This window comes from Mustela nivalis, assembly GCF_964662115.1.
Source record: "Mustela nivalis genome assembly, chromosome: 15".
NCBI lineage: Eukaryota > Metazoa > Chordata > Mammalia > Carnivora > Mustelidae > Mustela > Mustela nivalis.
In genome coordinates, this window is record NC_139034.1 from 32656741 (window position 1) to 32683723 (window position 26983).

Sequence of the window (26983 nt, forward strand, 5' to 3'; positions counted from 1 at the left end):
TGACACCAGTTCCCTGTGAGGAGATGACCTGCATGGCTGGGGACAGACATGGGAAGGAGTTTGCCCTCTGTCCCCTCTTTCTGTCAAATTTGGAAAAACATAAATGTACTACTGAGTCCAAATATCTTAACAACCAGTATAGACAGCAGAATTACATTACCTCCATTCATAATTTAAATTATTCCTGAGCCAAAAGTAAATTAAATGCACTCTTTCTCTTGAACGTATATTTAATCCAATATTAAAAGGATTATAATGCAATCCTGCTATTTTAGAAAATGTGTTACTGGCAGCAACACAAAGACTGAGTATGTGGGTGTAGAATTTAGGAAATGTCTCAACATAAGGATCTATTTTGGCTAAAATTCTCAGCACATGAAATCCACAAGGCTCACAATTTGGTCCATCTTCCAAAGGAAAAACAGTAGTAAAAGTCACGCCAATCCACCAGCCTTTCATCCAAATGTTCACTTTCCTTTCTTCTGACTTCAAACACTGAGCTTTGTGTGTGATCTCTAAGAATAAATTACCCTGAAGATGATTTCTGTACTGAAGTAGCTTCTCTGTGTATAACTTATCCATTTCCTAGCTTCGGTCTTGTAAACTCACACCCTAACTTTGAGCCTGTTCTGCTGAATAATTCACTCCTTAATGGATTTCCTGGAAATACTTCGGTCACTGCCTCCAACACAACTTCTCAAACTAAAAGAAACCAGAAGAAATTGTTTAAATGAGAACTTAAGACATGAAGCTAGGGGTGCCTGGGTGGCTCAGTGGGTTAAGCCTCTGCCTTTGGCTCAGGTCATGGTCTCAGGGTCCTGGGATCGAGCCCCAAATCAGGCTCTCCGCTTGGTGGGGAGCCTGCTTCCCCCTCTCTCAAATAAATAAGATAAAAAATCTTAAAAAAAAAATAAAATAAAAAGACATGAAGCTAAAGATCCCAGGAATCTGACAAGATCTTTCTAAAAATACTTGTAAACTAGAAACTACCATGTATAAAGTAGTTATTACTTTACCTAATAGTAATAAAAGAGTAAAACCCACACAGGGAAAACATAACAGAGGGAAAGCTACAGAGGCAGGAAAATTCTACTTTAATAACAGAGGTCAACTCCGAGCCTCCTCAGGGGCAAAGCTAGACAAGAAAACATGACTGACAAGGGAGAAAATGTACAGTCACAAGTGGAAAACAATCCTTTCATGTTACTCGGGATACACTAAGTTTGTTGTTATTACTGTTTTGTTTTATATTAAACTTGGGCTTCAAAGAAAAGTCCACTGAGAAACTTCACAAGGGAGCTGGTACAGTATGTCAGTGTCCTCAACATCATCTCCATGGTGAATGACAAAGATGACTCTGTACAATCATTTGCAGCAAACTTTCTTTTAAATTGAGCAAAATTCAGTGCAGTCAACACAAAGAACAATTTGCTGTGTACCAGGCTTTGCTAAAATTCGAAGTAGCTGTAATTTCATCTATGTGAATGCACACGTACGTAGCTCACATAACACACTGAGGGCATCACTACCAGGGCAGAAAGATTCTCAAAGGTAAGACCTGTGTCTGATTTCTCTTTGTGTCCAAGTGTCTAGTAAGACCCAGTGCTCAGCAAACTCTTGAAAACATTTACTGAATGAATGAATGAACCAACAAACAAATGCAAAATGAGGACATGAAACCCCATCATGATGAAAAGAAGATTCTGGGGCTTATCTTGGATGAGAGATTTTATTCTTCTCAGGAACTTTCTTTCTAAAAGCTATCATTCTCTATGGAGAATCTGAGTAAATAAGTAGAGACAAAAAAGACAGCTTAATGGCAGAGAAAAGGCCTGGCATGTGTCTTTCAAAGAGAAAAGTTAGGGAAGAACTGGTGATGTCCAAAATCATGAAACTGACCTTCAGGGGGCTTGACGTGGGGACCTGCCCCATAAAAGTCTTGCTCCGGGTCATGCAGCTGCTTCTCTCAGCCGCCCTAAGTAGCAAACAAGACTACACAGCTCAGATGACCCTTATGAGCTCCCACTTCAAATGTGCAGTCTCTAGCTCACAAAAACACAATGTTGGAAGGGACCACACTGATGAGCCAACATCCTGATTTTACAAAAGGAAAAAGGGAGTTTCAGACAAATGAAGTGACTTGCCCACACAGCTAGTAAGTAACTGGTCCGGGATGAGAACCAAGATCTCCAGGACCCGGGTCCAAAGTTATGTCTAATTCGCCACACTCCCCTGCCTGAAATGAAAGGCTGACTCGCTGACTATTCCCGTCCAAAGCATCCAAGTATAAACAACCAGAAACACATTTGCAGTCAGCCAGAAGCCCGCCCACAGAGCTGTTCACCTGACACAGACGGCCAGTTCAGTTCAAAACTGAACCCTGTGGAGGCGCCTGGGTGGCTCAGCGGGTTAAGCCTCTGCCTTCGGCTCAGGTCATGATCTCAGGGTCCTGGGATCAACCCCCACATTGGGCTCTCTGCTCAGCAGTGAGCCTGCTTCCCCGTCTCTCTCTGCCTGCCTCTCTGCCTACTTGTGATCTCTCTCTCTGTCAAATAAATAAATAAAATCTTTAAAAAAAAAAAAAAAACTGAACACTGTGTTATGCCACTGCCGAAAAACACAAATTAAAAAATATTTCAGATCAATTACCTTCACAGAGAACACAGGAGATGTATTCTGGGCTACTTTAAAAAAAAAAATGAAATTGTCACTCCTGTTCTTCAGGATGATACTACTTAAAGTTCTCTGGAGAAAATCTAGAAGTAAGTGACTCAAGAAGTTACACTTACTTTCATTTAGGAAATGCATAAAATAATAAACATCAGCATCCACTGCCACTAGCTGCGGACACCCCACCACACTGTCATTATTATTTACCTTTTTTTTTTTGCATGTCAGGCTTACAACCAAGGACTGGAGTGACAGATACTGTCATCTGAAGGACAGAGGAAAAGCCATCTATCAGATGGCAGTTCTGTTTTAAGCTTATTTTGATAGCAAATAGGTGATTTTTTTTATGCTGTAGTCTAAAAACCTAGTTTCAAGGGCTCTGTCTCTGTTTTGTGCCATTTGCTTTCAAGTTTTATTTGGAAGTTGGTCTTGTGCCCAGGTAGACTCATCTGGGAAGAGAGAGTACTGACATCAGGGCATGGGGCTCATACTGTTCCAATTCACTAAATAAAGCCAGTTCCCTTATCTGCAAAAGTGAAACTCACTCCAGGATATTTTTCTTTTTCCAACACACCATTCCTCTGCCAAATGTGTTACCACAACTTAATTCTCAGTCTCTTGTTTGCATTTCCAAGAAATGTGTTTAATTACTCTAGGAGGGAAATGTAAGGCAGCTACTCAAACTGTTTACAAACCCTAAGTACAAGAGTTGCCTTATGGGGGGCACAGAGGGTGGGAGAGGCAGAGAGGTCCCAGGAGCGGCTTTGCATCTCTGCTGATGGGTTTTCCTCACCAACACTCAGAATATAAAACTTCAGGGAAATGTTTCCATCAAACCCTTAATAATAGTAAGTGATTTCTTAAGAAGACCTGCACAGAATACCATAGTTGGGCATGCGCTGGAAGAAAATACAATTGAAAAATATCCATTCTTGGGAACAAAAACATTCCTGAAACTCTCGCGCTTGAAGTCTCTTTTATTCTGAGAAACAATAACACAAATGCAGGTCCCAGGACATATCAGCGAGGAAGGTCGGGACGACTGAACAGAAGGAAGATGAAACTGGGCTCTTACAAGGTGAAAATTGCTGTAGTTGTATCTTACACCCCCCAGCCATGGAAGCAGTGTTTTTATGAGTTAAGAACTAAATCATCAGAGCAAGAACTCAGGCTCACTGCTACGCAGTGAACTGATCGGTATAGACGTGAGACCAGTATAGCCCTAAATAGAACAGCATCCTGACAATTACATTTATAAGGACGTGTGGCCATGGAATGAGGTCAGCGTCCCCGAGGCCCAAATGCCAGACAGTAATTCTGAACTGGTTTTCTACATTATAATACAACTCCAACAGGATATTCTGAGTCACTGTCATCTCTTCTCAGGACAGAATGTTTTGATACTGCATGTGATATACAATTGAGTAGGTCCATCTTGTGCCATTATTCATCTTGAATGTCCTAATACCCTTCCTTCCTTTGAGTTTGGCAGCCCCCACCAGAGAGTGTTAATGCAATATTAAACAAGGATGCTGAAACAAGAAGACTCCACCAATTACTCATTTTCAAAGGAAAAAGAAAAAGGCCATTCAGAAAACATGACTCAAAGTAACATTCTAGATGTGATTGGGAAATGGCATCTATCACTAGAGATCAGATTTTATTAAGACATTCTTTCTTAAATGTTTCCTTAGTCGTGGACGTTCTTCCCTCTAAGAACAGTTTGGTTTTATGAATTCAACATTCTTTTAAAGGGTTTTGGTTTGTTTTTTTTTTTTTTTTAATTTTAGAGAGAGAAAGAGAGGGAGAGCAGGGGAGGAGCAGAGGGAGAGGGACAAGAAGACTCTGCACTGAATGGGGAGTCCGAAGTGGGACTTGGTCTCACAACCCTGAGAATACGACCTGAGCCAAAACCAAGAGTCAGATGTTTAACTAAATGAGCCAGCAAGGTGCGCCATGAATTCAATTAAAAAAAAAATGTTTTCTGAAATGTCCATTGACAGATGAATGGATAAAGAAGATGTGGTATAGATATATACAATGGAATATTACTCAGCCATCAAAAAGAATGAAATCCTGCCATTTGCAAGACATGGATGGAACTAGAGGGTATTATGCTAAGCAAAATTAGCCAATCAGAGAAAGACAAATACCGTATGATTTCACTCATATATGGAGTTTAAGAAACAAAACAGATGAACATAGGGGAAGGGAAGGAAAAATAAAGCAAGATAAAAACAAAGAAGGAGGGGCGCCTGGGTGGCTCAGTTGGTTAAGTGACTGCCTTCAGCTCAGGTCATGATCCCGGACTCCCGGCATCGGGCGCCCATCCCTGTGGGGAGTCTGCTTCTCCCTCTGACCTTCTTTCCCTGGTATGCTCTCTCTTACTCACTCTCTCTCTCAAAAAAATAAAATCTTAAAACAAAACAAAACAACCAAACCAAACCAAAACAAAACAAAAAGAGGGAGGCAAATCATAAGAGACTCTTAACTATAGGAAACAAACTGAGAATTGCTGGGGGGGTGGGGTAACTGGGTGATGAGCATTAAGGAAGGCACTTGATCTAATGAGCACTGGGAACTGATGAATCCCTAAATTCTACCCCTGAAACTAATGATATACTATATGTTACCTAAGTTCAATTTAAATTAAAAGAAGTTTTTAAGAAGCCAGTCTACTTTGAGAGACCTCTAAAGTAGGGATAAAGGGAGACCTCCCTCACCTGTGCTACACCAGCATTCTGCGTTCTGATGCTTTATAGCTTGTCACATTTGTAGTTATTTCCATTATGCCCTTGCTTTTGGTATGCTTGCAAGTTTTAGGAGAAAAAATCCTTGCCGCCTTGTTTTCCACTGCACTCCGGTGCTCAGAACAGTGCCAGCAAATAAGTAACTATTGGTGGGGAGGAAAAAAAATATTCTCTGTACTATGATTTGTTTGGCAGATGTTTTTGACTTAAGTTTTATGATTTTGTTCAGTATCATCTCTAAACTCTTTTTATATTCTTCTTCTAGTCTTTCCCTAACAATTTCACCTCTCTGAAACCAGACAAAAGGACCCCAGAATTCAGTGATTGCTAACCATCGCACCACACTACTACCTCAAATGGCATAATTAATGAAGGCAGCATCACCAGATTAAAATGCACATAACCTGGCTCACCAAGAAAGGGTAGGCAGTATTTATGAAACAAAACAAACTGCTAATGTTTTTAATGCTGAAAAAGAATGTGTTTGCATGAAGCCATTTAAAAAAACCTGAGTGGGAAGTAGGAATTCATAAGACATTTAGGAATGTATTGGACTTGAGTAATCAATACTACCTTACTTACCTTGCGTCTATAGGAATGCCTTCAACTACAAGTCACAAAGAACCTATTTCAAAATGGCTTAAGCCAGGCCCTGTGTCAGAACCAATTAAATCAGATTCTCTGTGAGCACAGCCCAAGCATCTGAATTTAAAGCTCTCAGCAATTCTAAGGAAGAGCCAGGGTTGGGAAATCAAAACTCTGGCAAATCATGTTTTAGATTACGTACGTAAAACAATGGAAGGGAGAGGCCTGAGCAAAGCTGGGTTTTATTATCAAGGGAAAAATGACTGGGATGGGGGAGAGTGATGGCTAATGCAGAAGGAGCAGAAAGAGGTAACTAAAAATATAGAGGCTGATGGTTTGATTTAAAGGAAACCAAAAATCTGCTAATACCTATTATGACAATCTAAAACAGACTGCAATGTAATCTATTTGTAATCTACAAACCTGGAATGTACAATTTATAGGTTTCCACAGTTTTTCATTGGCTTTCACTAAACTATGCCACCTGTCACTGTACATATACACATATCCATTCCACCAGGAACATTTATAGTTACTTAATCATTCCATCATATGATTTCAATAGGTCAAAATGAAAGTGATTTCTTTAAATTTTGGGTCTTCAATAATTGAACAAGTACATCAACAACAAACTATATTGCCTGGGAGGTGAGTAGGATATATCACTGGCTTTCAGCAATTTACATGATCTACCAAGGTACACACATACACATATATTTACCCAGGGAGCCTCAGAAATAATCATCACATTGTGTGATTTCAAGAGGTCAAAATGAAAGTGTTTTCCTTAAATTTCAGTTCTTAACTGACCAAATGCATGAACAACAGAAAACACAGCCTTAAAGATAAGTAAGGGAACAGCTCCGTTATCTTCAAAACACTTAAGTGTTTTCTTGGAAATCATCTGCCTATCTAACAAGACCTGCACACATAGTACAGAATTTTCCTTCTTCTATGACTTTGCATTGAAAAAGAAAAAACAAAACTAAGCCTGCTTAAAATGAACAGCTCCATCCGTATTTTGGCCACTGTGGACATTGTTGCTATAAACATTGGGGTGGGGAGCCTGGGTGGCTCAGTGGGTTAAGCCTCTGCCTTCAGCTTACGTCAAGATCTGGGATCAAGCCCCGGGATCAAGCCCCGGATCGGGCACTCCGCTCAGCAGGAAGTCTGCTTCCCCCTCTGCCTGCCTTTCTGCCTACTTGTGATCTCTCTGTCAAATAAATAAATAAAATCTTTAAAAAAAAAAAAAAATTGAGGTGCAGGTGCTCCTTTGGATCACTATGTTTGTATCATTTGGATAAATACCTAGTTGTGCAATTGCTGGGTGGTAGCGTAGCTCTCTTCTTAACTTTCTGAGGATCTTCCACACTGTTTTCCAGAGTCCCTGTACCAGATAGGCACTGGTGTTGCATGTAACAACCGATGAACCAACAGCAACACGTGAATCATGAAACTCTACCTCTCAAACTAACAATATGCTACACGTTAACTAACTGAATTTAAATTAAAAAAATAAACAGCCATATGTGAGCTATCCGTCTTCCCCAGAAAACACAAAGGTGAAAATCGAGTAGTTCTCAGACTGATCAAACGGGTCTTATGCCAAGAGGGGGTGCCTCAAAATCAACACCTACAAGCCCATCTCTCTTAAGAAGTGGGAGTTTCAACAAAACCGTGAGCTCTTTTTAGGAATTTACACTTGGAGCCCATAATATAACAAGCCCAATACCAAAGCATTATGGTATAGCAAGTTCTTTCTTGCTTATATATATTTAAAACTGTGAGACAGAAAGATAAAACTAAACGAAGTTATTTTGCTCATTAATATGTTCACACCTTAATAAATATGCATATAAAATATACATTTTTATTGAAGTTACTCCCCTTAAAATGCAGGGTCTTCCTTAGTCTCTGGTCACCATCCCAGGGTATGTACTGAGCCTCCTAGTACTTAATGCCACAGACTACCATGGCAAATGAGGCCCTTGTACCTTTACTTCAGTAAGCCCTAGATCATTGCCCAACAATAAAAATATGGTAAGCCATTTACATAATTTTAAATTTTCAAGTAACCACATTTTTAAAAAAGGTAAAACTAAAACAAGGTAAAACTATTTTAATAATATATTTTACTTAATCTAACATAACCAAACTGTTACCATTTCAACATGTATTCAATATTTTTCTAATACTGAGTATTCAAAATCTGGTGTATGTTTTACATATATAGTACATCTTGATTTGGATGCTGAATTCCTCCTGAAAATACTTTTATGCTAATAAAATTAGCAGTTGATAAAGTAAAGTCACATACTCAAGTTCTCTAATCATGGATTGGAATATCAGTTTTAAAGTTTAAATTAAAATTAATTTAAATTAAATTAAATCCAATTCCTCATTTGTATCACCACATCTCAAGTGCTTTTTAGCCAAATGAGGCTACTGGGTAATGGGAGCTACTACTGCACAGCTCTGGTTACAGGAGCACGATGGTGTCGGGATGTCACGCATGTGTTCTCCGGAGGATCTGGTCCATATCCCAGCCCTCCTATGTCCCAAAGAGCCCAAGGAAAGGAGCTGTGTAGCTGAGTCCAAATAAGCTCACTCCAGTGTGGGCAGGCTGAGAAAGTCTGGCTCTCCCAAGTCTAAATAGATGTTGTCTTAGAAGAGCCGTGGAGGACCTCACTAGGTGACAAGTGCCAAGCCTGGCTCTCAGATGCAAACTCGACTGAGGACATGAGAGCCAGAATCTTATCCTAATGCTTCCCAAACCAAGGTTATCCCAATCAGGAGCAAAAATCTAAGCATCCTGGACTCTACACCTCTACAGCTGTTTCAAACTTTGGTTGTAAAACTGTCTCCCAAATAACATTTTGAAGTTATGCCATCTCTTAAATAGGTATATTAACAGGATTAGCAAATTACACTCTATGTCACTTTTCTAATCCATTTCCAGATCCTGCATGCCTAAATGTCCCAGTGTAATGGTTAGTGCAAATCATAGCAGATGAACACCTATCTGAAAAGATATTGTTATCACTTCTGGGGAGGGAGGTGTGGGTGAAGAGATTAATAAAATTTCACAGTTTTTTAAAGAAAAAATATAAATAGAATGACCATCTATTTTTTTTCTCAAATTAAAAAAAAAAACAGGATTGTATGGTCTGAAGTAGGCTAGATAAATCAGTATTACCCTAGGAAAGCTGACTTTGAACAAAAATAAGGTAGAAAAAATAGAGAAATGGATACAGTTAAGTGTTAAAAACAAGGTTTTAATGATTAACTTCTATAGCCATCCAAAGGGAGTGATGATTTTGGATTATCATTTCAAACTCTCTCCCAAATAATGCTGCACCAGAATTAAAAGTAAGGCCTAAGAGGTAAGCATTCCACTTCCTCCTCTTTTTCTTTTGTTTTATTTGACAATGGAGGCCATGAACAGTAAAAAAGAGAAGAACAAGGAAACAAAGACACTAGCTCGCAGATGTCTTGATGAATACAGCTCGTACAATACAAACACAACCTTTTCTCCTTTCTTCATGCATCTTCCTTCTAAAGGAAGAAGGAAGCTGTCAAGAGGGTCCTTAGGTAGCTGTGTGTATGTTCAACAACAGACAGTCAGATCACCTTCTCCCTCCTCTGGATTATTTCCCATTCATTCTCCTGACCTACCACTCCCCTCCCCACCTATGATGGGGTCTATGATCTAGGCCACCTATGATGGGTTAGATCTGGTCCCCTCCCCACCTAAGCGCAAAGTCCTCAACCTCTCCTACAGTGGACTCACCATTCTTTTAGTTTCTGGTTCTGTTACCCCCTAGGCTGTGAGCTCCTTGAGAAAGGGACCACATCTGTTGTGTTCAACATGTAAGCACATTTCCTAGCACAAAATCCTCTACCCAGGAGGTGTTCAATAAGTCTTTCTAATTGGATGATTTAGCTAGTTAGTTAATCTGAGACCCCCTTCTCATTCTGAAATTCTAGAACTCTCCATGAGACCTTCCTTAAGGGAACTCTTTCCCTTTCAAATAAAGAGCAAAGATGAGTCATCAAGTGTTTATAAAAATACATGATTTCTTTCCCTGTACCCTTAGTTGCCAGCTTTCTCAAAATGTAGTTTTTCATCAGAGGGACCATGCAGGGGTCAAAGTGGTTCCCAAACTTGGAGAAAACTGATGTTCAGTTCTTCTTTTTTTTTCCCAAAGATTTTATTTTTGGGGGCACCTGGGTGGCTCAGTGGGTTAAGACTCTGCCTTCGGCTCAGGTCACGATCTCGGGGTCCTGGGATTGAGCCCCATATTGGGCTCTCTGCTTGGTGGGGAGCCTTCTTCTCCCTCTCTCTGCCTGCCTCTCTGCCTACTTGTGATTTCTCTCTCTGTCAAATAAATAAATAAAATCTTAAAAAAAAAAAGATTTCATTTATTTATTTGATAGACAAGAGATCACAAGTAGGCAGAGAAGCAAGGCAGGCAGAGAGAGAGAGAGGAGGAAGCAGGCTCCCCACTGAGCAGAGAGGCTGATGTGGGGCTCGATCCCAGGACCCCGAGATCATGACTTGAGCTGAAGGCCGAGGCTTAACCCACTGAGCCACCCAGACACCCTGATGTTCACGTCTTGTTAGCAAAACCATCACCCTCTAAGGATGAGGAATGGAGAGGTTTTGTCCAAGGCAACAGCCCTGAAACTCCACCCCAGAATAACGTCATGAAATGGGGAAGGCACACAGGCCTTGGGCCTCACGCTCATGGCCAAACGGGGAGCATGTGAAGGGCCTTACCTCAGCAGATGAAGTAGATTGAGGTAGCCCTCCATGTCCATTCTATGCAGGAATTACCAACCCCATTTTAAAGTGTGATGACAAGTTAAAGGTCATGAACAACTAACCTCAAGTCTCTGTGGATGTTAAGAAATGATTAGGAAGAGGCTGCTTCCACCTGGTTCACTCAACTGGTTCATTCAGTTCAGATCACACAATTACACACCGCACACTTCCCTTCATGAGATGAGGAGGGGGAAAGCCAAGTTTCTAGAAAAGGATTACATCATTTTCTGACCATTTTGCTTAAAGGAGGGATGTATACCGTGCATTTACTTTCCTGAAGAATTACAGAAAATAAAAGCATGTTCATCAAATACTTATTATGAAAAGAATTTATAGCACTCTATGAAGCATTATTTCTTTTTTCCAGAATTTACTCCAATTGTGTGTTATGGTCTTTTCCTCAAACTGAGTAGAAATAAAAGTCAAAGTTACCCCAAATGACACAAGGCATTCTCAGTGGAAAATATGATCAGCCATAGACACAACAATGTGTAAGTCTCTTTTTAATTCCAAAGCAAATCAGCTGTCCTGACGAGAGTACCGTCTTCCCTTTCTTCCCTCTGAGTTTGTACCACATCTGGAAAAGACATGGGGACGTGCCTGCACTTTTCTTCTGCCTTGTGACTGCTGTTAATGCAAGAGATCAGGAAACAAAACTGGATTTGGACTAGGGGAAATAAATGTCCACTGGGCTCTAAGTTCTAGTCACTCTGGAAAGGCACCCATGACCTATGACCCCCCCTTCACAAATCCCTGTTTTGATTGATTATACAGTGGGGTCACAGTGCATCCAATGGCACCTCCTAGCCCAGCCTTTGATCTCAGAGTGACCCATCACCTTTCAGCTCTGGCTATAAAACCAGTATCTCATGGAGAAGGAAGTCAAGACTGCGCTACAAGCAAAGAAAATACCCCGCTTCAAAAGTAATTGGTAATTATTAATAGTATTAGAACTAAAGAGGTGCAACGGGGTGGCTCAGTCAGGTGAGCAACTGACTCTTGATTCTGGCTCAGGTCATGATCTCAGGGTCACGGGATCAAGTCCCACATAGGGCTCTGCACTCAAAAGGGAGTCTGCTTGAGATTCTCTTGCTCTCTCTGCACTTCCCCGCATTCCTCCGCTTGTGCATGTGTGTTCTTGCTTTCTCTCTCTAAAATAAATAATTTTTTTTTAAGGAGGGGAAAGGAAATAAAGAGATGCACTTAGTGCCAGAGATCCTTCTCCCAGAGCTGAAGATCATCACAGGGAGAACCTCACCTCTCCATTAACCATCTCTGCCCTTCCCTACCCCACCCCTCACTTGTATGGAAGCTGTCCTCCTGGTTGGTAGGCAATAATGACGGTTACCTCCCTAAGGTGTCTTGGGTCCCAACATCTTATATTATGTACACATGGTACTGGCAAACTGGTATCACAATTTAAATGTTTTGCTTGGAGAGTAGAAATATTTCAAGGGAGGGGCTGGTTATCTCCAACAGAAAATACCTAATGCTAAAGATGTTAATGAACAGTCTTGGTCTCAACCCCAGAGTTGCAACAGCTTGTACCTTCCTTTACCTGGGCATCTTTTCAGAATCCAGGCAGCATCTGCACATTCCACACACGCAGTCAGCTAAAACCAACTGAAATATGCATTATTTCTCTCAACTATTTCCACTGAAGGACAGTTGTGTGTATGTGTGTGCATGTGTGTTGCTGCTGAGTGTGTGCGGCAGTCAGCGTATGAGGGATCTTCTTCTGGTTACTTAAGAATATACAGAAATGAAAAGTTCTGTTGCCTGGCACCATGTGAGGACTTCTTCTCTTCATTCAGGTCCAAGTATCTGGGTACCTGTAGCCCAACAGGAGTCAAGAAACAACAAATATCTGAAAGCAGACTGTATTAGTTTCCTACGGCTGGTATAACAAATCAGCACAAACTTGGAAGCCCAAAACAACAAAAATGTATCATCTTACAATTCAGAAGGCAGAACTGGGTCTTAAAAGGCTAAAATCTAGGAGTTGGCTGAGCTGGGTTCCTCCAAGAGGCTCATTTCTCACCTCGTCCAGCTTCAAGATACTGTCTGCATTCCTTGGCTAATGGCCCTGTGTCACTGACACCTTTTCTTCCATCCCGTCAATCACTTCTCCTTCTCTGACTGATCCTCCCACTTCCTGTTTATAAGAATGCCTGTCATGGGGCGCCTGGGTGGCTCAGTGGGTTATGCCTCTGCCTTTAGCTCAGGTCATGATCCCAGGGTCCTGGGATTGAGCCCTGCATCAGGCTCTCTGCTCAGCACAGAGCCTGCTTCCCCCACTCTCTCTCTGCCTGCCTCTCTGCCTACTTGTGATCTCTGTCTGTCAAATAAATAAATAAAATCTTAAAAAAAAAAAAATAGAATGCTGTCTTTATGTTAGACTCACAGGGAAAATCCAGGATAATCCCCCCACCTCCAGACCTCAAGATCCTTCATTCAATCACATCTGCAGACTCCTTTCTGCCATGTAAGGAAATGTATTCACAGATTACAGGGATCAGGACTTGGACATCTGTTGGGGGTGGGGAAAATTTTTTGACCTACCACACTAATGAATTACATTTTAAGTAACTGAAAATGGAAAAGCCTTTGAAAATTGGGGTTTTCATTAAATACACACACACACACACACACACACACACACACACTCAGCCTACTAATGGATCAAATTGGACTGAAGTCTTTCTGTTTCAATATTTTCATTACATAAATTTGGTTACCCCAAACTCTTTCTCTGCTTTGGTTACTCCACCCCTAAAAACTGGATTGTCCTATTAGATCCAGAAACACTGAGTGGGGCCTAATAGAATGTCTCGTAACATTTTCTGCATTTAGACAGATAGCCATCTCTTACATTCCTGGAGTCACTCAGCAGACAACCTCGATTATCAAGACAAATCTCAAATCCCTGAGGTAAGCAAAAATGGCAAATGGCAAGCCACTGTAGATGTCACTCCACAAATACTTACATCTGGATACCTGCTAAGCACATGGCTCAGCACAGACACTAAGGGGACGGCCTAAAAATAACAGGAATACATCCATGAGAGGACAGGAAAGACAAAGAGGGGGGAAAAGGTTAAAATGTGGCAAATGCCACACCAGAAATACAAGAGCAATGTTTTGGAGTCGGAGCTGAGACAGGTCATCTAAGACAATGACATCACAGTAGAGGGGGCCCATGGGCTTGGTTTAAAACATACATAGAACTTTATATCAACCTCTCCAAAGAGAAGAAATAAAATGGATGGTGGTCTCCGGGCAAGAAAATCCTCACTCAGAATCTACTTATCACTCATGCATATTAAGTTTCCAAACAAAATAGCTTTGTTTTTTAATTATAAAAAATTTTAATCTTTGTTTAAAAAAAAGTCCCAGTTTACAGAAAAGCACAAAAACAAATATCTTTCCTAAATCCCACCAGTCACAAAAAAGGTACCCACTCATCCAGACATCTCTCTTCAAAACTATAAACAAAATATGCATCCTTCCAAGAGATCTGGGATTTCTTGGTTCACCACAAAAATGAATGCAGCAACGTGAGACAGGGGAGAAAGGACATGCTATTATAAATATCACCAGTGAAGGGAGCAAAAACTGAGAACTGACAAGGAGGAAGGATACCAAAAAGTGACAAAATCAGGCCTATGCTCTGAGGAGGTCTGTCACACTGGAGTTTTGTGTAACTAAGAGCAAAGCGTTCAACACTTCATAGCAGCAAAGGGCAACTATGTATTAGGCCACAAACACTGATGATCAGAAGATAATGAGGCAGAAGAGCAAACTGAGAAAAGGTTAAAGTAGGTTCCACAACATCAATTTAGACCTCAGAAGGTAAAGTATTTCAGGATGACCGCCACCAAAAAACTGTTAAAATTAGAATTGGGGAACGTAAAGGAATATTTCAATTACCTGAAAAGTTAAACCATCCTGAACTCCTTTTTTCTTCAGCAGCTGGGAGAAAGTTCTGCTCTGCAGCTTAGCAACTCAGTTCCTTCTCACTCATGGCTTCTCCACTAACTCTGCTGTGTGACTCTGGAGAAGTCACTTCACATCTCTGAGTCTCCACTTCCTCCAGTGAGGCTAAGTGTTGAACTAGATCAAATCTCCTCATTTCAGCATCTTCAATTTTATAAGGAATGGTCCCTAGTGAGCCTAAAATAAGAATCCCAATCACATCTCTCAGTCATTATCACAAATTACAGCTTGGGTGTTGGCCTTATGACCAGAAATGTAACATTTTTAGACAGCAAAGAAACTGAATGAAAAGAGAAAACTAAAAATCAAAACTATTCAAATCTCTCCACAAGGAATTTATCACATGAAGAAATACCCGACTTCCCCTATCAGGATGTTTAGAAATCCCAGTCAAGAACGCCCAGTAAAAATATTTACAGGCACATGAGGATAAAAAAATATGCTATGATTTTTAAGAAAAAGGAGGGGGAGAGGAGGATAGAAAGGAATGGGAGGAGGAGAAAGAAGAGGAGGAGTTTCCCCTCCCCCTCAGCACACAGAGTCTGTGAAGTCTATAAACAGAAAAGACTTCACAATTTCTGTACCTCTGCTCTCGAAGCACACAAGCATGTTTCCAAGTGGAGAGCAATGGATAAAAAGCACAAGACTGCTGTAAAATAAATACATAAAGTAGCATGGAAAGAACACATTATTGTTCAAGAGTCAGGAAGCTCTGGAGCCCAGCCCAGGAAAACACTCTGTAACCTAAGGTGTGCCCTTCCAAGTCTTGGTCTATTTGTTTATAAAGGACGCAGAGAGATAATTCCAGACAAGTGTGTTTTAATGTCAACCCAACTTTTCTTGGAGAAAAACTGTTTTAAATCCAGGATAGTTAAAATTTGGAATGGGTAGGTGAAGATCTCTCTTTCAATACACTTCTAAGGACTGCCCTATGCTAACTAGATTGTCTTTCCTGACTTAGGACTTAACAGGTCAACTTCTTGAGGAATCAGCACCGTGACCTAATTGCCTGCCACTCAACCCAACATTTTTCTCATTCATCTGAGTTTTTCCTCACACCTCGGCTGATATCCAGTATGGCCCAGAACACTGTTGTTTGCACCTTTCCCTCTCCTCAGTGCAATAGGACTAAAAGTGTTTGCCTGTTGCTAATTTGACAATGGTCGGCACATAGTCTGGCTCCAGAAATGTAACATTTTTAGACAGCAAAGAAAGTGAATGAAAAGAGAAAACTAAAAATCAATACTATTCAAATCTCTCCACAAGGAATTTATCACATGAAGAAATACCCGACTTCCCCTATCAGGATGTTTAGAAACAGTCAAGAACGCCCAGTAAAAATATTTACAGGCACATGAGGATAAAAAAATATGCTATGATTTTTAAGAAAAAGGAGGGGGAGGGGAGGATAGAAAGGAATGGGAGGAGGAGAAAGAAGAGGAAGAGTTTCAGAGTCAGGGCTGAAAACTGTGGACAGTGTGGGATGAGATGAAAATACTTATGCTCTAAGTGCACCTAACTCAAAGTGCATCACAAATTCCCACCAGACCGTTCTGGTGCAGCTCAGTCCTTGGATCGTGAAAAAAAGAGAAAAAGAGAAATCTTGAAGGAAGTCAGAGGCTGAAGGCTCAAGCAACAAGACTCAAGCAACAACAACTGCTCTGTTCCAGCAATAGTTCATGCTTATGCAATATCAGGAAGGAGAAAAGGCAGACAAATTTAACTCATGCATATGGGAAATCCACACAACACAAAAAAATTCATGAGAGTTAGATTTGAAATTCAAATAAATAACCAATAATTTTTCAGTGTAATTATGTCCTAAATGTTGTATGGGAGATACACTAAAACATTATTTCTTATTTATCTGAAATTCAGATTTAACTCTTGCACAGGAGATACCTATACCAAAAAGAAATAATTTTTATGTAAAATTCAAATGTCATGTACTTTTTAAAAAGATTTTTATTTATTTATGTACTTATTTGAGAGAGAGAGAGAGACAGAGACAGAGAGAGAGTCTTAAGCAGACCCAGCTCTGAGTGCAGAGTCTTAGCTGGGTTCAATCCTGGGACCCTGAAATCATGACCTGAGCCAAAACCAAGAACCAGGCACTTAACTGACTGAGCCACCCACCCAGGAGCCTGAGAGCCCTGTACTTTTACTTGCTAAGTCTGACAAACCCCATCCATAGCTGTTCTAATATTCTTTCACGGTACTCTATGACACAAGGAAAAATTTAATTGAAGCCAACAAAACAAAGTGGGGGTGGGTGATGGGCAAGCTAATTTTAAAAGGAAAGTTTAACAATATTAAGGCAAAATGATTTTAGGGACTATCACTATACCTCCAAAAATCTGTATATCATTGTAATTAAAGGGTTTATTATCACTATTTGAAACAGAGTCATTGGAGTCTGAACACAACCTCTTGCATAGTACTTAGACCATTAAAGCATCTGATTTTAAAAGGTGAGGGTTAAGATTAAAACGTGTTTTTAAATGCTCAAAACTCACAATACTTAGTTTCTAATAGCATTACATTGTCCAAGATACATATAATTTTCAATTTATTAATGGCATTCAGTGTACGTATCTATAATTTTCCACTTAAACTACACACAGGAACTCTCCCCCAGTTCTTTTCTACTAGACACAGAACACCTCTGCAGACACCAGCTCTGGAAACAACACATTTGGGTTATGTAAGGAGGCCTGCTGACAGAAAGAGAATGGAGCTGGCTGAAGATTTCAGGGAAGACCTGAGTCAGGGTCAGGCGGAGGAAACTGGACAGCTTCCCGATACCTCAGATCTCCACAGTGTGGCTTTGTTACTCCCATAGTGATCAGACACACCCATGCTCCAAATATAATGCCATGCCAGAAAGAAGTGATCTGGAGACTGTCCATATCTCTGAGCATAAAATGAAGAAGGTCAGGGAAACTGCAACAGGCAGTTACTTAAAAGATGGAGCCACAAAATGCAGTCATTTTATTATAAAAATACCATGTATTCGGTATGTATTGCCATGTATTCGGCAAAAAATAAACTTATTTAATGTATTTCCCTTTTCTTGTGGTTAATCTTAAGTACTGAACAAAGGCTATCAAAACCACTGTGACCATGGAAAACTTCAGAAAACATATTGCTGGAAGGGGATCAAAAGCAATGAGCCCCCCTTTTAAAGATTCTATTTATTTGAGAGAGAAAAAGAGAAAGAGAGAGAGCGTGCACACATGCACACATGCATGTGAGCAGGGGAAGAGGCAGAGCGGGAAGGAGAGGAAGGGGAACAGAATCTCAAGCCGACTCCACGCTGAGCGCTGAGCCTGATGTGGGGCTTGATGTGGGACCCGATCTCATGACCCTGAGATCATCAGCTGAGCCGAAACCAAGAGTTGGAGGCGTAACTAACTGAGCCACCCAGGCACCACGAAAGCAATGTCCTTTGATTAGGAAAAAATGACATCGAGCATTTTCTGGGCACCAGCCCTTGTGCTAAGAGCTTTACATAAATTTACCTCATTTGATCCTCACCACACCCCTGTAAGCTAAAAAAAAAAAACAAAACCAAAACACTCTTATTATTTAATGCCATGGGAAGACTAAGTCTGTAGGAAGTTAAGTAGGTTGTCTAAGGTTACAGAGACAATAAACTGCAGGGGAATAATTTAGATCCACTATAGAATAATCCAGAACCAGTCCACTTAATCCTATGGGCACTCTATTCCAGATTAAATGACACATTCTGGGTGGTGATATAGCACTACCACTGTCACAGTAAGGCACAACAAAAATGCACTTCAATCTCTCTGGGTCTCAGTCATACTACAAAGCTAGATCCTCTGCAAAGACCTTTCCACCTTCAAAATTCAAGGCTCTTTTTAATTTGAACGAAGGATTCCTCAGGGCCAACTATTCTTAGCTTAGGAATGGGCAGGTTAAGTGGCTTCCTCAATACATGGATAGAATGAGATTCAAATTCTGATCTTTTGAATCCACATCCCATGTAACCACTATTAAACTACAGCCAGATCCATGATCTCTAATTTATATGACAATGCCGTACGTAAGGGAGACACAGAAACATCCAGGTTAAAACAGACGAGGTATTCATTCTCAGGTTTACCAAAACAGGCTCTTTCCTCCCAATAAAAAAGAAAGTAGCTGAAAAACTTGGGCTCATTAGCTGATTTCCAGAGTTAGGCAGCAGTGTTGACACCAGGATGCCAGCCAAGCTCATGTTCCCAACACCCCAGGCACTGGTGACCTTGCAGAGAGACCTGTCACCCACAAAACGTCCCCTGGTTCTGCAGGATCTTCCCAGAGGCAAAGAAACTCAGCAGGACTGGCCTTGGCAGGTCGGGGGCAGCCGGCCACCTAAACATGGCCCTGGAACTCCTTGTTAACCTAGGAATCAAATACTTTCATGGTTTTGTGACATTTCAGGGGGAACCAAACCCCATCTGGACTTAAAAGGATTGGAGAAAAAAATTCAGATTGCCAGAGGACATTAAAGCAATCTTAGGTGATATTTAAAAGCCAGCTAAAGCCCCTCTTTCTCTCTGATCAATTAGATCATTGCTAATCATCCCCTGTATTCATTTTTAAAAATTCTGTCATCTTACTTTTCCTTAATTTAAAGAGTCTTTTCACCAACTTGCCACAAACATAAACTTTTACCTCTGGGCGGTCTCCACCTCCCAGGACAGTTACCCCCCAGGTCATTCCAGACAGTCTGTTTATCTCTTGCTGGATAAAACTATGTTCTCTGTAGGAAGGAAGAAAAGGCACTGCAGAAAAGAAGAGGGACAATTAAAGGGCTCTACCAGACCTAAGGCTAATGCATTTTCTCCACACATTGTGTGAGTACCTGTGGGAAAGAGAGAGAAAAGGGAATCAGAGCCTCCCCTCAAAGCATGCGCTAAGTGGGTGACAGGATGCTATTCCTATGCTTTTAATGCATGAACCTATGCTTTTAAGGGACGCTAGGCGATTTCCATCCTGCTGAGACTTCCTTTGTGAGCAACCTCTCCCTCCACACACTATGGAACCTTCTGTCTGCTCCCACCCTCCAAGGAGCAACAGTGCAGGTAAAATTCAATAGCAACTTGAGCCAGCATGACTTTAGCGATCAAACTGCTTTAACATGGGACAGAATCCCCAGCAACAGGCAATCAGTCAAAGGCAGAAAAGTTGACTATCATGACAGAACACACAAACACACAAACACACAAAAGGAAATATATATCCTTAGCAAGAACTATTATACTCCTTACAAGTACTTTAAGTTCAGTTGTGCGTGTGTATATGTATTTGTGAAACTGGCTAGGATGTAAAGTGTATGTCTTACTGCGAGTCATGATTTTAAAAGCTTAGAAAACACTCTCTAGGCTCAGTAGTAAACTCAGTTTAAGGGAATAGCAGCAAAGGGAGAAGCAATAAGGATGGTGACCCGAGGAAAAGCGAACAAAAATGAATAAAAATAAATACTTCCTTGGAAGGGCTGATCCTGCAATTCATGGTCTTGAATCCCAACTCTGTTATCCTTGGCACGAAGTAATCCAACTATCTGGGAAAACTACTGCAAAATACCTGAAAGATTTCAAATGCAACTGTTCAGAAGGCATTTCCAAAAAAAAAAAAAAAAAAAAAAAAAAAAACCAAAGAAGGACACCTGGGTGGCTCAGTGGGTTAAGCCTCTGCCTCAGCTCAGGTCATGATCTCAGGATCCTGGGATCAAATCCCGCATGGGGCTCTCTGCTCAGCAGGAAGCCTCCTTCCTCCTCTCTCTCTGCCTGCTTCTCTGCCTACCTGTATCTCGCTCTCTGTCAAATAAATAAATATAATCTTAAAAAAGAAAGAAAGAAACCCAAAGAACATCAAGATTTGAAAGACAGAAAGCTGCATTCCCAAACCCTAAAGACATTACTAGGATAAAAATGTTGATATTTTTGTGTTTAAAAGCCTGGCCCACATAGTTAAAGCACATCGCAAAGCCTAAAGATGGCCTTAGACACTACAAAGGCAAAATGTCACCCAGGCAAGGCCCTGGCGTGAGGTAATAGAATAGGATCATTTTCCTTTAAAGGACTAACACATTTAACATTCAACATAACAAGCACATTTAACACTTAATATCCAGAACATACAAAGAAGAATCACAACTCAACAACAATAAAACCACACAATTAAAAAACAGGCAAAAAACTGAAGTAGACATTTCTCCCAAGATACTATACAAACGGCAAGAAGCCCATGAAGAAATGCTCAACATCACTAATTATTAGGAAAAAGAGAATCAGCACCACAGTGAGATCCCTTACACCCATGAGGAGGACTACTATCAAAAATGAGGCAACAACAGAAAATAACCAGTGTTGGCAAGGATGTGGAGAAACTGGAACCCGTGGGCACTGTTGGTGGGAATGTAAAATGGCACGGCTGCTATGGAACTCAGCACAGTGGTTCCTCAAAAGGTTAAAAATAGAATTACCATATGATTCAGCAATCCCACTTCTGGGTATATACCCAAAGAATTGAAAGCAGGGACTCAAACATATTTTTACGCCCGCGTTCACAGCAGCATTGTTCACAACTGCCAAGAGATGGAAACTACCCAAGTGTCCACCCACAGATAAATGGATAAGCAAAATGTGATATATACATTCAAGGGAATAGTATTCGGTTTTTAAAAGGATGGAAATTTTGCTATATATGCTACAACCTGGATGAACTTTGAAGACATGATACGCTAAGTGAAAGAAGCCAGTCCCCAAAAGATGAACACTGAATGATTCCACTGATAAGAATTTTGGAGAGTAGTCAAATTCATGCATAACAAAGTAGAATGGTGGTTTCCAAGATCTGGGAGCAGGGAGAATAGGGTCCAAAATTTCGGTTTTGCAAGATGTAAAGAGTTGTGGAGACTGGCTGCCCAGCAGCACGAATATATTGAACACTACTACTGAACGGAACAGTTAAAGTAGATAAGGTAATACATTTTATGTGTATTTTTCCACAATTTAAAAAATACACACATACACACACACATACACACACACACACACACCCCGGTGTTTTGTTCTGGGGTGTAGACCACAGCGCCACCCACGGCTCTGTAAGCAGAGGACAGCTTGTTAAGAGCTGAACCATAGGCTTTGCAACAGCAGACATTTCTCTTCCTGAAAGCCCATCCCGGAAGTCCCGACACGTTAATTCACTGTCCAAAAACAGCCTCCCAAAACCATTTCCTCAAAACACAGAACAAGGCTGTTCTGTTTGTGTCCTTTCCTTTTTCAGGGGGTGCAATGGGGTGGTGGGTGGGGTGTGAAACTACAAAAGGAAAAGTTGTAGGGAGTATGGAAAGGGACTTTTTCCCTTTTCCCTTGAATTTTCTGAAACTGGACTTTTTCTTGAGCCTGTAGAATATCATCCATTTGGAGGCAGAAGTTTTCTCTAAATCTGCACCATCCCCACCCCCCTCCCCGACGGCCAAGTTCCTGGGCTGCCTATTTTTATACTGATTGTATGCTGAACTGGGACATGCAGGCTACAAGAGCACCAGAGAAAAACCACCCCCACGGTGGCCTGAAAGAGGCCATTTTACATATAAAAAAGTGGTGTTTCTGGAACTTGTGGAGAAAAAGGAACATAATACATGGGCTTACTCTGAAATGGCCTCAGAAACTGTGAAGTTTAAATTCTGCTACATTTTGCTAGATGTGTGGTTCCTGACCGGCACACCATTACATTTCCACACTGGTAATGACAGACCAACCCACCCCCGACCACAGTTTCCCAGAACTTCCTGTCCTGACAGTGACGTACTATGGTTGAAACATCTAGCTATGCTCTCGGAAATGTTAGAGAAAACAGGTGGGATGGATGGAAAGGAGCTCCCACGTATGGTTGATCTTCATAATTTGTGGTAATTCTGTCCTACAAAGTCACCTTTAGCAAATACCAAAGCACTGTTACTATTGAACATACAGGGTTAGGGTCCTTGCATACCTCCAGTCACATTTTAGTCAACCCATCAATACATTACCTTGTTTTTGTGTTTCTGTTCCAGAACCTCTTATTTGGGGCACCAGGATGGCTCAGTCAGTTGGGCATCTGACTCTCAATTTCGGCTCACATCATGATCTCAAGAGTCCTGAGATGGAGTCCTGGGTGGAGCTCTGCACTCAGCGAGGAGTCACTTGAGATTTCTTTCCTCTCGCTCCTTCTCCCTCTGCTCCTCCTGCCCCCCGCGCTCATGTACTCTCTCTCAAAATAAATAAGTCTTTAAAAACTAATGAAAAGTAACAAAAATAAAACTCCATAGTTGAAATAGGTTGTTGATCCATTAGTACTGCACCCATAGTATAGGAACTATAAACTCATACCTGAACAAAGCTGCCTAACATATACATTTTCTTGAAAAGACACACCACACCTTACTTTAAAAATTTTTTTTAAAATTCCAGTTAGTTAACATAGAGTGTAATATTAGTTTCAGGTATGAAATATAGTGATTCAACACTTTCAAAGATTACCTGCTGCTCATCACTTGTGCCCTCCTTAATCCCCATCACCTGTATCACCTATCGCTCCGCCCTTCCCCTCCCCCGTAACCATCAGTTTCTTCTCTATAGTTAAGAATCTGGCTCTTGGTTTGCCTCTCTCTCTTTTTCTTCCCTTTCCTTGTTTCTTTTGCTTCTTAAATTCTACATAGGAGTGAGATCATATGGTATTTGTCTGTCTCTGACTGACTTATTTCAGTTAGCATAATGCTCTCTAACTCCATCCAGGTCATTGCCAATAGCAAGATTTCATTTTTTATTATGGCTGAGTAATTTTCCATTGTATATAAACATATGCCACATCTTTATCCATTCGTCAGTCGATGGACACTTGGGCTGCTTCCCTAACTTGGCTATTGTAAATAATGTCGTTCTAAATATGGGGGTGCATGTATCCCTTTAAATTAGTATTTTTGTATTATTTGGGTCTTACACTTAGAACACTAGGCAGCACTTTAGCACTAGCTGGGAGCACTTTTTTTTTTAACATCTTAATTTTATTTTATTTTTGTCAGTGTTCCAAGATTCATTGTTTATGCACCACACCCAGTGCTCCATGCAATACGTGCCCTCCATAATACCCACCACCAGGCTCATCATTTTAAATAGTGACATCACTAAAAAAAAAAAAAACACAGAAACTGCAAAAAGGGTGGCCCAACTGTAAAGGACACAACATGAGAGCTGAAGCAAGAAGCTGAAGCATCGCCTAGTCCAACCTCAACCTTTAGCATCTCAAATTTTCTGCCATCCCTACACATGCCCACAAATGACCACAGAAGTACCATGGGTACTGATTGGCTTCATACAGGGGTTACAGATGAGCCTCAGCAAGTGGGAAAATTCACAAAAACAGAAGCCACAAGTGATGAAGATCTACTGTCTTTGCTGACTTGGGAACTTTCCCACACTTAAGCTTATGATAATAAATACAAAATCTATTTAAACCTATTAGTAGTGACCCTTTTAAAAGCCATTTGAAAATTCCAGTGTTTTGAGCTGCACACACAGGGCACAAGTCACTGGCTGCTGGGGGCAGGGGAAATGCTCCTCTTGCTCCCCAAATTCAGAAGCCCAAGCACTAGGCAAGTCACTGACCACCACAGACCCAGCAGACTTGACTACCAGCACCAACCACTACATCTCTGTGACTTTGATCCAACAAACGGCCGCTGGTCTACCCACGATGGGATTTCCCACAGTCTCCAGAAGGCACTTCCTCAAATCGTCCCCTTTCAAGTCTCATCTGAATGTAATTTGCAGTTAGAATTCATGGGCATTCTTTCACACTCTAACAAAGAGGTCTCTGTGCTTCTGCACATTTCATTTCCATATACATGCTAAAGATAAAATTCAAAATTGAAAAAATGCCCTACTTTTTCCCATTTACCATATCCATGGCAACACCAGGTGCACTACAAAAAAGGGAAATGTGCCAGATGTAACGCAACTGCTATAAGATCCTTACACAGTAACAAATTATTTTTTTATCTCTCTGGAGAAGTCAAGACGCTATTTTACCATCACTGTCTGAGACTGGACCAAATCATGCCACCTCCTCCAGGCAGAAAACATTTAGGGGCACACAGAAGAGGCACCAGGTACCCTGGGAGTTCATCAGGATCACAACACTTCTTCAGAACTGCAGGAAAGTTCAAGATTCACTCTTTTACAATCAAAGAGATAAGCACTTGAGATGTGCCTGCTTTTAAGGAAGGAGCCTTTTTTTTTTTTCTTTTCTTTTTGGCTCCCTCCTCAGTCACAGCCAGACCGTTTTCAGCCCCCACCTCCTTGCCACTCTCCGACTAACATAGGAAACCCTGTTCCCTAACACTTCTGCTTTTTAAAAGTCTCAAAACTGGCTACCTTCTCAAAGACTTTTTGACATCACAACTAAAAAAGCTTTGGAGCACTAAAGTTGTGATTTACTGTGTTTAACTGTCATGCTATGCTCACCACTGATAACTCTTTATCCTCCCTTTCCTACACGAAATAGTCAAAGAAAAAACGTCAAGCCATGTTTTGATTTCACATGGCTGATTCTGCTCTATGCCCGTCGCCAGCAAAAGTCCGTGTCTGGGCTGGCCGGTATGTGCCTAGGGCCTTTCCTGTTCTTTTCGTTTCCTTGAGTCAATTCCTGTCAGGTGCGAATGCTCCAGAGTTACAGAATTAGGACACAGGAACTCACCCTGAGTCATAGCTGGAACCCATCTTCTCTTCTGAGCTCACAGTGAAAAACAAACGAAATCTAAAACTACACTGAAAACAAAAAGGCAGGTGGAAGTTTAAAGTGCAGATGTGGCTGCAGAGAGCTAGGTATGATCAGGCGGAACAGATGTCAGTAATAAGCCTAGGAGAGCTACAAAGGTTAGTTTGTATCCATCTCCAGTCCTAAGTGAAGAGGCTGACAAGAACACAAAGCCACATGGCACCTGCTCTGCTACCCATTCTGCATATGCAATCAGGGCATACAACCTGGAGGAGAATCCGAAAATGGTCTGGGAGGGCAAAGCAGGTCTGGCCCATTAGTGGCGAGGAAGTGGGTCTAGGACCTGATGAGGGCAGCTTTATAGTTTATAGGCAGCACGATCAGTGAAGCTGGCACCGGGCCCATTCATCCTCTTGGCTCCGCAGAGAGAGAAAAAGGGTCACCCACAGTTGCATTTGTTCCAGTCTGCCATAAAGGAATATGGCTCTTGAAAGAGTCTGGGGCCAGAAATAATAGGAAGTTAAACCCTACTGTGACCAAGGAAAAAGCAAATCTAGTGATCATCATGAAGCTGGGAACTAACTAAGGTCTGTAAAATCAGAATAAGGTAGGAGAAAATCCAGAGCCTAGAAAGTTCGAGGAAGGGAAAGCAGTACTGGAAATACTATCAATGGGACTCAGATCAAATCTATTTATGAGACTCCTTTTATAGATGTAGACTGAATAGCCACCTACACTGGAGCCAATCAGGTTTCCCTAAATTACATTCTTGTTATCTGATCTTACTACAGTCCTCACATTTCAGAGCTAGATAGGTTTTATTTTTAGAAAGCAGCAGTGATATACTTGAAAAGTAGGGGCAACTGTCTTCTTCAGGATTTGCAGCCATTGTAATTCAGTGATTTTATTCACCGCAGCTAACCGAAGCAGTCCCTTATGAAGTCATAGGGACTAATTCAGTCAACCTGAGAAACTTGAAATATTCAATTCTATTGTCAGATTCAGCCAGAAGTCACCTCTCCCTCCACCAAGCTCCCAGGGCACCTGCTGTCTGTCTGAAGGCCCTGCCTCTCTCAAGGAGGTAGCATGCAGTGACTTGAAGTCCAGGGTCTTTATTCTCCAGGGAGATAAGAAATCACTTATTACTCTACAAAGATCTTCTCACTGAATTTTTCTTTGAGTTCAAGTAGCACTAGCACTAGTCCAAAAATAAGGGTCTCACATCTGTCCCAAGGTGGCTTTCTTAAAAACTTTATAAGTAAATAATATGTTTGGAACAATGCCTTATTTGTTTGAAAATTACAGTACATTCTTAATTTTATTTTAATTTAGTTAATTAACATATCATGTATTATTGGTTTCAGAGGTACAGATCTGTGAT

The 26983-nt window shown here is 41.0% G+C and overlaps 1 protein-coding gene and 1 long non-coding RNA gene across 6 annotated transcripts in view; one reads left to right on the forward strand and one right to left on the reverse strand.

The window, feature by feature from the left end:
- LRCH1 (leucine rich repeats and calponin homology domain containing 1) overlaps positions 1-26983 on the reverse strand; it is a 196541-nt gene that overhangs the window by 129292 nt on the left and 40266 nt on the right. The window lies entirely within an intron of this gene.
- Positions 19586-25709, forward strand: LOC309848669. Its single transcript, XR_014303198.1, has 2 exons — positions 19586-19691; positions 22901-25709. It is a non-coding gene; the product is annotated as an uncharacterized lncRNA (long non-coding RNA).